Source organism: Ahaetulla prasina, chromosome 4 (assembly GCF_028640845.1).
Source record: "Ahaetulla prasina isolate Xishuangbanna chromosome 4, ASM2864084v1, whole genome shotgun sequence".
Taxonomy (NCBI): Eukaryota; Metazoa; Chordata; class Lepidosauria; order Squamata; family Colubridae; genus Ahaetulla; species Ahaetulla prasina.
Window position 1 is genome coordinate 62,132,765 of NC_080542.1, and position 12,187 is coordinate 62,144,951.

The window sequence follows — 12,187 nt, forward strand, 5'->3', positions numbered from 1 at the left end:
TGAGAGAGGGAGGTTGAAAGGGTAAAGGAGTCCTTTAGGATTTTATTCCACTAGTCTTTGGCAACTGTAGGGGACAGTGCTCATCTCTGTTTCAAGACCATTGAGCCAGCACTGTCTGAAGACATTTCTATGATTATGTAGCAGTCACAGAATGCTGCTACATTCCTACTGAAAGGGAATGTGGAATTCTTAAACCTATTTCAAAGACAGAAAAAAAGAGGAAGGAATACTCTTCCTCTTTGGAATTTATCAAGGTACCAAAAATGTTGTGCATGTGAGGATAATAACACTATAAAATATTAGAGGTATAATTATAATTAGATTTGCTGCAACAAATCATTAAAATGTGCTAGAACTTGAATCTATCTTTACACAGAAAAACCAGAAAATGAATATTGAATGGTATATTTTTTCCTATGTTGCATGGCATTTTTCATCAAAAGAAAACAAAATATTTTGTACTACAGTGTTATTATAATTTTTAACAAAGAAATTTACATGTTTATCAGTTCAGTTTAAGTATAAGATGCATCCACACCATAATAAACCTCATGCATCTTTTTACCCTATCTTGTATCTATCTGCATTTTGGATTAATTTTATATTTTTGATGGTCAGACAACTAAATCAATAAAGTTTCTATTTTATTTCCTATAAATACAGATTGATCCACAAACAGTGCACACAAATTATATCCAGCAATGATATTTTTCTTCTTAATAAACTAGTATAACTGGTAATGGGACAGAAACATTCTTCATAAAATTAATGAATTATATAATGACATGGTTAATATTTTTCCTTGCAATAAACTTTGATCTGTTTATTTCTGCTTGTTTTCCCATTTTTAAAGAGAAATAAAGAGAGAGAAAGGGAAAGAAATATTACTTTGTTTGCTCTACAGATAAATTAACTCAAAGGAAAAAATCCACAAGAATGAACTCCCTGGAAAAAGTATCATTTGGAATACCACAAAAATGTTCTTTCTTTTGGTATTTGGGTATCTATAATTATGGCAGCAGCTAAAAAAGTTAGACTTGTGGGGGGGACTTTTCCATCATTGTTGGCTTTTTTCAAGTGACAGAAGTATCTAACGTGCTCTGATTACATTTTAATATATTTCTTTTGCTTTGCTTTACTTTTCTTTGCTTTGTAAATTTTATATATATAGGAATTCTAGGCAAATATATGTACAGTTGTTCAACAATCACAACTGTACTAAAATGTGTAACAGCATTCAGGACAATATCGTATATTTTAAAATACTTCTAAAATTTCTTTTCAAAAATTTCTTCTTTTTAGTGTTTCTCTGAAACTTTTCACAAAGATCTTCATTTGTATCACTTATTCTTTCAATGGAAATTATAATGGAACCTAAATAATATAAAATATTTATTCTTTACTCCTTTCTTCTTAACTTTTGCTTCATAATAGTATTAATGTTCTACTGATTTTTATTTAAAAACAGATACAATAATAGTCATTAACTAAAAACAAAAAAAAATCACTTATTTCCACTTAATGGCCGACGTTACAGGTAATCATATTTCATTTATCACAATTGAACCAGGACAGCAAATATTTCAGGAAAGGAGGGAGGAAGGATTTGGCTAATTTGTGGAGCTTTCTTATTTTACATTTGGTATAACTGTATAAAAGTAGTGTGGCCAGCTAATGGAATGGATTATAAAACTGGAATGTATTATAAAAACAGGAATCAAGATTTAAAGCACCTATAGGATTACATCTAGAGTCTAGTAGGAGAAATACAACCTATTGTAGCCAAAGTTGTAGTGCAGTATCCCTTCCTTCAACCATCTACAATATTAACTAAAAAGCGTAGAGAAGTCCTAATATAGAATATAGTGTGTGTGTGTGTGTGTGTGTGTGTGTGTATATATGAGGTTTGTATGTAGGTCTTTACCATTAGAGAAAACCTTTGGTGACACAGCATCTACAAACTCCTCAAACTGCAATAACTAACATATATACAAAGAAAAATAACCAGGAAGATTTAAAATAACTTGTTATTGCATATACTTTGGCAAATAAGTCAGCAAATGTAAGCAATTCTATTTGCAACGTGTCTTGCAAATTAGTCACTGTTTTGTGCTGTGCATAACATTTGGCAAACAACATTTATTTTCAGTGATCACAATTGGCACTTTCACTGGATTTGCTTTCCTTATCAAATGACAACAAGGATGTATTTCTGGGCTTGCCGTATATCAAGAAGAATGGCCTTAAACCTGTCCAAGTTGCTTTTGATGACTGTCTTTGGCACAGCCAGAATACACTGAAAATATTATGTAAGGAGGACAGTGAGTAGCCAAGTAGAAAGCTCAAGAACAGATGATAAAAGTCAAAGCTTTTGGAAAAGGCTGGTGCTGAATTGCACTCTCACATAGATCTTTCTACAATTCCATATTGCTTCTGGGTTTTTTTTGTTTTTTGTTTTTTTTTAGTGAAAACCTATTCTTCATTACATTTTATTTCCCCTAGCAGTATAACTTAGTTAGAAAAAGTTGTGAGTGAGAAAGTCAAACATGAGAATTATGAGGTATAACTCATATATTCATTTTTTTTCTTGAGTCCTCTAGTGGTAACAATTTTTAATGAAATAATCCAGACAGCTCGAGCAATTAGTCAAACCCAATGTTATAAGAAAAGGAAAAATATTCTCCAGATTGTTAGCCAATCTGTCCTAATGGAAAATTCCTTCTCAGGATCAGTCATTTATTCCCTAAATGTAAAATAAACCCATAATAGATTAATCTACTCAGAACAAATATTCTGGGTCATCTAAAAACAACCCCACTCTCCTCAATGCATTCTTATTAATCATGATGTATCCCTGGTAAAATATATTTCCATTCTTGAACTATGTTTCACCACATCCTTTTGTTTTTTCCTATTTGTTCATGTGTAAAAAAATATGCGGCCTCATATTTGCTAAAGTGGTATCATTCAAACGTAACTGATGTTATTGTTTCAGCTAGTGTAATAATTGCACCCTTTGCTTTTTTTGGATCCCATAGAAATATCTTTTTCTTCCTCCACGTTTCAATAGATATAACATTGTCTCAGTTCTTAATGACCTTACACATAAAGATTCGGGTACAGATTTCCTGACAGAAAAATCGACCAGTGGAATGGCTTACCTCCAGAAGTTGTGAATGCTCCAACACTGGAGATTTTTAAAAAGGCATTGAACAACCATCTGTCTAAAATGATATAAAGTTTCCTACTTGAGCAGGGAATTGGACTAGAAGACCTCCAAGGACTTTCAATTCTGTTATTCTCTTATAGATACAACGTATATCTGTTTTATATTTGCTGTTGCTTACTTTTACTTTGGTGCCATTTTTCAATTTTGAATCACAGTCATAAGCGTGTGTGTTTCTCCCCACTCCTCAAGTACTTAGGTCCATTCCTAGCTGTATGTGTTCTTTATGTTTTGCAGCAATACTTTCATTAAATGAAGTGCTGGAATACCCACAGCCTAGAAAACTGACAAGCACCAAGCACTTTGATAGCCTTCTCTTAGCAGTTATTATTTGTGCAGGCTGGTCCTTGAAACTTTGTGGAAACTTAATTATTATGTTTTATGGCCCCAAAGGCCACAGGAAAATGACTTGCTCTAATGCCAAAGGTAAGCCCACTGAAAGTTAGAAATACCAGCATGTTTCTAAATGTATGCTTGCCACCTGCTAACCTCATGGTCCCTCCTCCTTTACTTCTGCAGCTCGCCTTTCAAAAGGAAATTGTGTGGAACAGAAAAGAGACTTTTAAGAGCAACATTTGAGTCATGCCCAATTTTATACTGACGGAGAAATGCTGTCCTAGGAAGCCATAAATTATTGTACTGTGAACAAGGAGAATATTTTCCATTGATTTAATTGCATCATAAAATTCATTTTTGCACAAGAACTGTCAAGAGGCTGCATACTCTCATATATAGGTATCTTCTCAAACAGCTTTTCAAATATTAATAGGATCCTTCAACCTCTTACTATTTTACAAAAAGTTTTACCTTAATTGGTAAACCTCTCAGTAAATGCTCTGTTTGCAACTTGCCAACAGCACCTATCTATCAGCAAAACATCTGGTTATCATTGGAATGCTTGCATCATTCAATTCACCATCAAAGCAACAACTACAAATTTGTATTGGAAGATGCCCAGTACTTAAATTGAACCAGACATGTGTAACAGTAAGAGTGCCAAAGTATGTTGTAATCAAATTATCATTTTCAGTCACCTCTTTTTAAAAAAATACGCTTTGATCCTTTTAATTCTCTGTGTGTGTTTGTTCGTGCGCATGCACACATGCATGTGCATGCAAGCGCCTCAGAGAGACAGGTATCAAATGCTTTTTAGAAATTATTCTGTGTAAATCTTATATTTTTATCATTATTCTTATTAACAGATTATTAACAAATCTGTAAAATGCAGTTCTATTTCATGAATGCAGCTGAATCAGTGGGTATAACCTCAGTATCCTTACACACAATTGCAATTCCTTAGTTTGATTAAAATCCATATATAAAGGTTGACTACCAAGTATCAAATAAGGAGGAAAATATTGCTTTCATCCTTCTAAACTTGTTATTCATAAAATGACAAGACCAAATCTTGCAAATATTATGTTGATCACTTCACCATAGAGGTAATTGAGGAAGTCAGTTCAACTGTAGAACCCTACTTGAAAGAACAACTGTGCTAGTCTCTGTGCTACTCTATACACAATGTTTAATGAATACAGTCATTAGTGAAGCCATAGTACCAACTGATTGGTCAACAAGCATAACAGTTCCCATCTTCAAGGACAGGGTGACCCAGCTGACTGTGCCGACTATCGCCCAATTCACCTTTTGTCTCACACTATGAAGATCTTTAAGAGAATCCTTGATCAACGAATTTGCAGCATCACCCAACTTACCATCAACCAATGTGGCTTCATTAAAGGATGTAGAACAACAGCTCATAGGGAAAGACCGTGAGAAGAGACAACCACTACATATGGCATTCTTAGACCTGGAGAAGGCATATGATCATGCTCCATACCAACTGATCTGGTGTGCCATCCTGGATCATGGAGTACCTGAACTGCTCATTGATTGGGTCAAAATCAGAGGTGGTATTCAGCCAGTTCAGACCAGTTCTGGTGTACCGGTAGCGGAAATTTTGAATAGTATGGAGAACCGGCAAATACAACCTCTGTCTGGCCCCGACCCTGCCCACCTACTGCTCGATCCTGTCCACCTGCTCACCCTGCCTCCCAGCTCACCCCATCCCACCCACCCACTCAACCCACCCCACCCCGCCCTACCCCACCCAATGACTCCTCACCTCCCTGGCTTGCATTGGCCACACAGCTGTGGCTTGACTGCCTTCCCATGTGGTGCCTGAAGCCCAACTGAGTGGCCCTGATCTGCCTGCGGGTAAGTAAGCCTGTGAGTTGCGCTACCCCCCCCCACCATCCCCAATCTCCAGCTTGCCTGGCTTGTGTTGCCACCATGGTCCACCCTATGTGGGCTGCAGCACTCACAGCCTAGCAAGCTATCCCACCCTCACTGTCCCCAGCCTCTACCTTACCTGCCTGCAAGTGACGACCGAATCCCAACTGCCTTCAGCTTGCCTGCCTTGGTTTGCCACCGTGGCTGCATCCCATGCGGTACAGTGCTCTACCCACAGCCCAACTAAACAGCCCTGATTGGCCTGCAAGCCTACGAGCCTCCTGAATCCGCCTGCTTGCCTTTACCTAATTTTGGGTAAATTGCTCTTTTTAAAAAAAAAATAGCATAAAAAATTTGATATCTATAGGTGGACAGTTAATTTTGTGAGTTTGCTTGCAAGCAAATTTTGTATTTTGAGTCTATAGCTTTTATATTTTGAAATTTATGCAGCTTGATGAGATTTTATGTGTTTCTATAGTGAGTGTAATTGTTTTTTGTTATGCCTTGATGGTTTTTATTCCTGTGGCTTGGCCACTCCTACCCAGTCACATGACCACCCAGCCACACCCACCAAGTCACATCCACGGAACCAGTAGTAAAAAAAATTAATTCCATCACTCGTCAAAATGTTATATAAGAACACCAGCAGCCAAGTACAATGTCCAGCCAGCCTCTCCAGTAGTTTCCCAGTGAAGGTTGGGGTGCCCCAAGGCTTTGCACTGTCGCTACGTCTGTTTAGATTAGTCATGGACACCATCACACATGACCTGCAGCAGAATGCACCCTGGACTATGCTCTATGCAGATGGTGTTAGGCTTGCTTCCATCACCAGAGGCAAACTACAGCAGCAAGTTCAAACACTGAATGATCGCCTCAACCATTTCGGACTTTCAACATCAAGAAAACTGAGTACTTATAGACCGTTACCAGCCCTGGAACACTTCAAATCAATGGAGAAAATCTAAAGAAGGTGGACATTTTTAGGTATCTGGGATCCTATCTCCAAAGCAATGGTGACATCAGTGGTGAGGTACAAGCAAGGGTGAATGCAGTCCGGATGTGTTGGCAAGAATTCACCGGTGTGTTATATGACAGATGAATGCCAATCCGTCTTAAATCTAAGATTTACAAGACAGCCATCTGCCCTGTTGCACTGCATGGCACTGAATGCTGGGCAGCAACAACAGGGACTGAAAGCTATCTCCATGCCATGGAAATGTGAATGCTCCGTTCAATATCAGGCATGTCCCATCTTCATCACAAATGACCCCATTTGATAACATTTTGGTGTGGCACCAATTATAGAGAAGATAAGAGAAGGCCGACTCCATTAATATGGACATGTCCAGAGTACAGCACCTTCCACTGTGGTCAAGACTGCCTACCAACCTGAAGTCAATGGCTGCTCACCCCGCAGGCATCCAAAACAGAGATGGCAAAGTACCATCCATAAAGATATTCAAACCGCGGGCCTGCACCCTGGAGGTTGGAAAGTGGCACTCAATGATCCAAAAAGCAGATGCTGCATCTGTGGGAAGATGCTAGGAAGAAGAAGAAGAGTCATAAGTTTTAAAGGAAACTGCGTAATTGTGGAGAAGAGATCCATGATATTTTCCCACTACTTAACCCTATTGCCAGATTTTGTACTGTTTCTTTCTTGCTGGTGTTGGAATTCAATACTCAAATAACATTTTGTCATACAATGAATTGTTTTACAATGTAAAACTACTGATGACTTCCTCAGAACAGAGATATACCACGCCTTAATTTTGAGTCAAACAGAGAAGGTTTATGGCCTGAAATAGGGCAATTCAATTTCCACTGGGTGATTCAACTCTCTCTTTACTAGGATACACACACCACACACACACACACACACACACACACACATGTGTATATATATATTCTGAGGTTTTCGCGGGTGTTTATATGTAGGTCTTTGGTTATTCAGATTTTCTCCCACGTAAAATTGGAAGTGTCTTGGCAATGTTTTGACAAAATCCCATTCATCATCATCAGGCTAGGTGTTTATAGCTTCGTGCTTCTAGGAGAAATGTGTGATCGCAGCTGTTTCTTCCTTTTAACTGCTAGTGGGGGTTTGAACTGATTGGTTGGGAGCTTGACTGTGTTCTGATTGGGTGGACGTGTGTTCTGATTGGTTGGGGGTTTGGTTGTGCTCTGATTGGATGGTGGGGTTGGCTGTGCTCTGATTGGCTGGGGGTGTGTTCTTTTGGGGGGGCTTGGTTGTGCTCAGGTTGGTCTGAGATGCAGGGGGATTTGAGTTGGTGAGCTGCATTGCTATTGTTTGGCTTTGCATTCATGGTCGTGCTACATCTTCATGGTGGGTGTCAGTCTGCTGCATGTATGGATCTCGATGGCTTCTCTGATTTCTTCTCTGATCGAGATAGAAAAACGTCCACACAGCATGAACAAACGAGATGATACCTCCCGCCTACCAGCCATTTGGAAACCCGTCCTTATTGACAAACGAGTCCCTAACACGAGGAATGACACCAGACCCACACTCACGAGGTCCACACAGGATGTCACCACCACACATCCACCCAGAAAGCAGACCCAAACCCACACTGATCATGAAGCAACAGCTGCAACATTAGCCATTTCAAACCCCTCCAATCCATACATGCAAGAGACTGATACCCACTATGAAGATGTAGCATGACCACGAACACGAAGCCAAACAACAGCAATGCAGCTCACCAGCTCAAATCCCCCTGCAACTCAGACTAATCTGAGCACAACCAAGCCCCCACCCAAACAGGACACACCCCCATCCAATCAGAGCACAAAAAAAACCCCATCCAATCAGAGCACAGCCAAGCTCCCATCCAATCAGTTCAAACCCCCACTAGCAGTTAAAAAGGAAGAAACAGCTGTAATCACACATTGCTCCCAGAAGCACGAAGCTGAAGCCTGAAGATGACGAATGAGACTTCGTCGAAACGTCGCCAAGACACTTCCAATTTTACGCGGGAGAGAACCCGAATAGCCAAGGACCTACATATATATATACTGTTTATACTGTTGTGATAAAATAAATAAATAAATATTCTTCCAGTCTGCTAGTTCCAAAATAATCTGTATTTTAACTGTAATGGAGCTATTCTTATTGGAAACAGAAACAGCAAAAAAATGCATTAATTTTCTTGACACTATTCCTCTGACAACACAAAAGCTGAGTATAATGGAAATTTGAACACTCTTTAATCAAAGACAAATTAAACATTTTAATCTTTTATACCTGCTCTCTCATATCATTACAACTGATTGATTTGGTATCAACTGATCCAAACATGCCACTACTCCATACACAGGCTTTTTTACAGTACTAAAACTTATACGATACATACTATATTTTTATTCAACAGAGAAATCAAAAATTGTCAATTAGAAATGATGACAAAATCATACTAGAACCTTATAATACGGAATATCCTTGATTATTGTTTCAGTCAGTGTCGTATAAATAAAAATGTATTTGAAATAACATATAAAACACCACATGTTAAATTAAAATAAGTTAAGATAAAAATATTAGAAAATAATTAGCATGCATGCATGTGCATGTGTGTCAGGCCTGGAAGTGTGAGTGTGTGTGAGTGTGTGTGTATGTGTGTGTGTGTGTGTGTGTGTGTGTGTGTGTGTGTATGTGTATGGCTTGTGTATGATTTTATAAAAGATTTCCAATCTTTTATAAAAGTACTTATCATTTTGCTCCTGACCAAACAACCAGTTTTGCCATTTCTGCCAGTTTTGACAATCCATTCCTCCATTGTGAGAATACCAGTCCTCTACCGTTGAGTATATTAGAATAGAATAGAATAGAATAGAATAGAATAGAATAGAATAGAATAGAATAGAATAGAATAGAATAGAATTCTTCATTGGCCAAGTGTGATTGGACACACAAGGAATTTGTCTTTCGTGCATATGCTCTCCGTGTACATAAAGAAAAAATAAAATATATTTGTCAAGAATCATAAGATACAACACTTAGTGATAGTCATAGCATACTAACCTAGCTGCAGTTACCATATACAGTATATAATATGTTTTCCATAAGTGTTATCTTATTGGTTAAGTCTCAGTAAAAAGGGTTTCTGGATTTTTCTCAATATGATCTTTAAAATTCTTAGCAAAATTGTATCCAAGATTGTCTGCCTTTTTCACAAGTCTGTCATGCACGGTATCTACATGTTTCACATTTCCAACATTGACCTGAAGTACCTTTATATGTCTTTGATAATTTTTCTGGTGTCATATACCAATGATACATCACTTTATTTAAAAAAGTTAAATTATTAGATTTAGATTAGATTAGATTTATTAGATTTTTATACTGCCCTTCTCCCGAAGGACTCAGGGTGGTTCACAGCCAGAATAAAACAATAATTATGTACACAATAAAACAATAGTTAAAAAACTTATTCAATATCAGGCCAAAATTAAAACCATTTAAACCATAAAAACCCCATAAAATTTACATCAAAATATAAAAGCTACTAAAAATTTCTATGCCAGTCCTGCGCGAATAAATAGGTAAGTCTTCAACTTGCGGCAGAAAGTCCGAAGGTCAGGCAGTTGACGGAGTCCTGGGGGAAGTTCATTCCAGAGGGTGGGAGCCCCCACAGAGAAGGCCCTTCTCCTGGGGGCCGCCAGCCGACATTGTTTGGCGGACGGCACCCTGAGGAGTCCCTCTCTGTGAGAGCGCACAGGTTGGTGGGAGGCAATCGGTAGCAGTAGGCGGACCCGTAAGTAACCCGGCCCTAAGCCATGGAGCGCTTTAAAGGTGGTAACCAAAACTTTGAAGTGCACCCGAAAGACCACAGGTAGCCAGTGCAGTCTGCGCAGTCTGTACATGGGAGCAGTCTGTACATGGGAGCCACGAACGGCACCCTCTATCACCCGCACACTGCATTCTGAACCAACTGGAGCCTCTGGGTGCTCTTCAAGGGGAGCCCCATATAGAGAGCATTGCAGTAATCCAAGCGAGAGGTAACAAGAGCATGACTGACCGTGCATAGGGCATCCCGGTCAAGGAAGGGGTGCAACTGGTGAATCTGGCAAACCTGATAAAAAGCTCTCCTGGAGACGGTCGTCAAGTGATCTTCAAAAGATAACCGCCCATCCAGGAGAACGCCCAAATTGCGCACCCTCTCCATGGGGGCCAATGACTCGCCCCCATCAGTCAGCCGCGGCTGCAGCTGACTGTACTGGGGTGCCTGCATCCACAGCCACTCCGTCTTGGAGGGATTGAGCTTGAGCCTGTTTCTCCCCATCCAGACCCATATGGCTTCCAGACATCGGGACAGTACTTCGACAGCTTCGTTGGGGTGGCCTGGGGTGGAGAAGTACAGCTGCGTGTCATCAGCGTACAGTTGGTACCTCACCCCAAAACCACTGATGATCTCACCCAGCAGCTTCATATAGATGTTGAACAGGAGAGGCGAGAGAATCAACCCCTGCGGCACCCCACACGTGAGGCGCCTCGCAGTCGATCTCTGCCCCCCTGCCAACACCGTCTGCGACCGGTCGGAGAGATAGGAGGAGAACCACCGATAAATGGTGCCTCCCACTCCCAAACTCCCCAGCCGGTGCAGCAAGATACCATGGTCGATGGTATCAAAAGCCGCTGAGAGGTCTAATAGGACCAGGGCAGAGGAATAACCCCTGTCCCTGGCCCTCCAGAGATCATCAACCAACGCGACCAAAGCCATCTCCATACTGTATCCGGGCCGAAAGCCAGACTGGAGCGGGTCTAGATAGACAGTTTCATCCAGATATTGGGGTAATTGATGTGCCACCACACTCTCTATAACCTTCGCCACAAAGCGAAGGTTGGAGACCAGATGATAATTTCCTAAAACAGCTGGGTCCAGGGAAGGCTTCTTGAGGAGGGGTCTCACCACTGCCTCTTTCAAGGCAGCAGGGACAACCCCTTCCAATAAAGAAGCATTAATAATCCCCCGGAGCCAGCACCAGCCAGGAGGGGCACGGGTCCAGTAAACATGTGGTGGCATTCAACCTCCCCAACAACCTGTCCATGTCCTCAGGAGTCACAGGATCAAATCCATCCCAAACAGTCTCAACAAGACGAGTCTCCGATCTCTCACCTGGATCTACCCAATTTTGATCCAACCCATCCCGAAGCTGAACGATTTTATCGTATAGATAACCACTAAACTCCTTGGCATGCCCTTGTAAGGGGTCCTCACGCACCTCCTGTTGAAGGAGAGAGCGGGTCACCCGAAACAGGGCGGCCGGGCGATTATCTGCCGACACAATGAGGGAGGAAACGTAAAGACGCTTCGCTTCCCTCAATGCCACTAGGTAGGTCCTACTATATGACCTAACTAGTGTCCGGTCAGCTTCCGAATGGCTGGATCTCCAAGCACTCTCTAGGCGTCTTCTCCAGCGTTTCATCTCCCTCAGCTCCTCGGAGAACCAAGGAGCTGGTTGAGACCTACGCCGGGTTAGAGGCCGCAAAGGCACGACACAGTCTAGAGCCCCAGCCGCGGCCAGTTCCCAGGCCGCGACTAGTTCTTCAGCCGTGCCGTGGGCCAGACCCTCAGGAAACGGCCCAAGCTCCATCAGGAACCTCTCCGGGTCCATCAGGTGCCTGAGACGGAACCAACGTATTGGTCCCGTCTCCCTGCGGTGTTGAGTGGCAGTCTGAAAGTCCAGGCAAAGGAGAGAATGCTCTGACCA

At 40.9% G+C, this 12,187-nt stretch overlaps 1 pseudogene; it reads left to right on the forward strand.

Moving 5' to 3' along the window:
• The first annotated feature begins 4,814 nt into the window (after positions 1–4,814).
• LOC131198213 (uncharacterized) lies at positions 4,815–8,919 on the forward strand (annotated as a pseudogene).
• Positions 8,920–12,187: the final 3,268 nt, after the last annotated feature.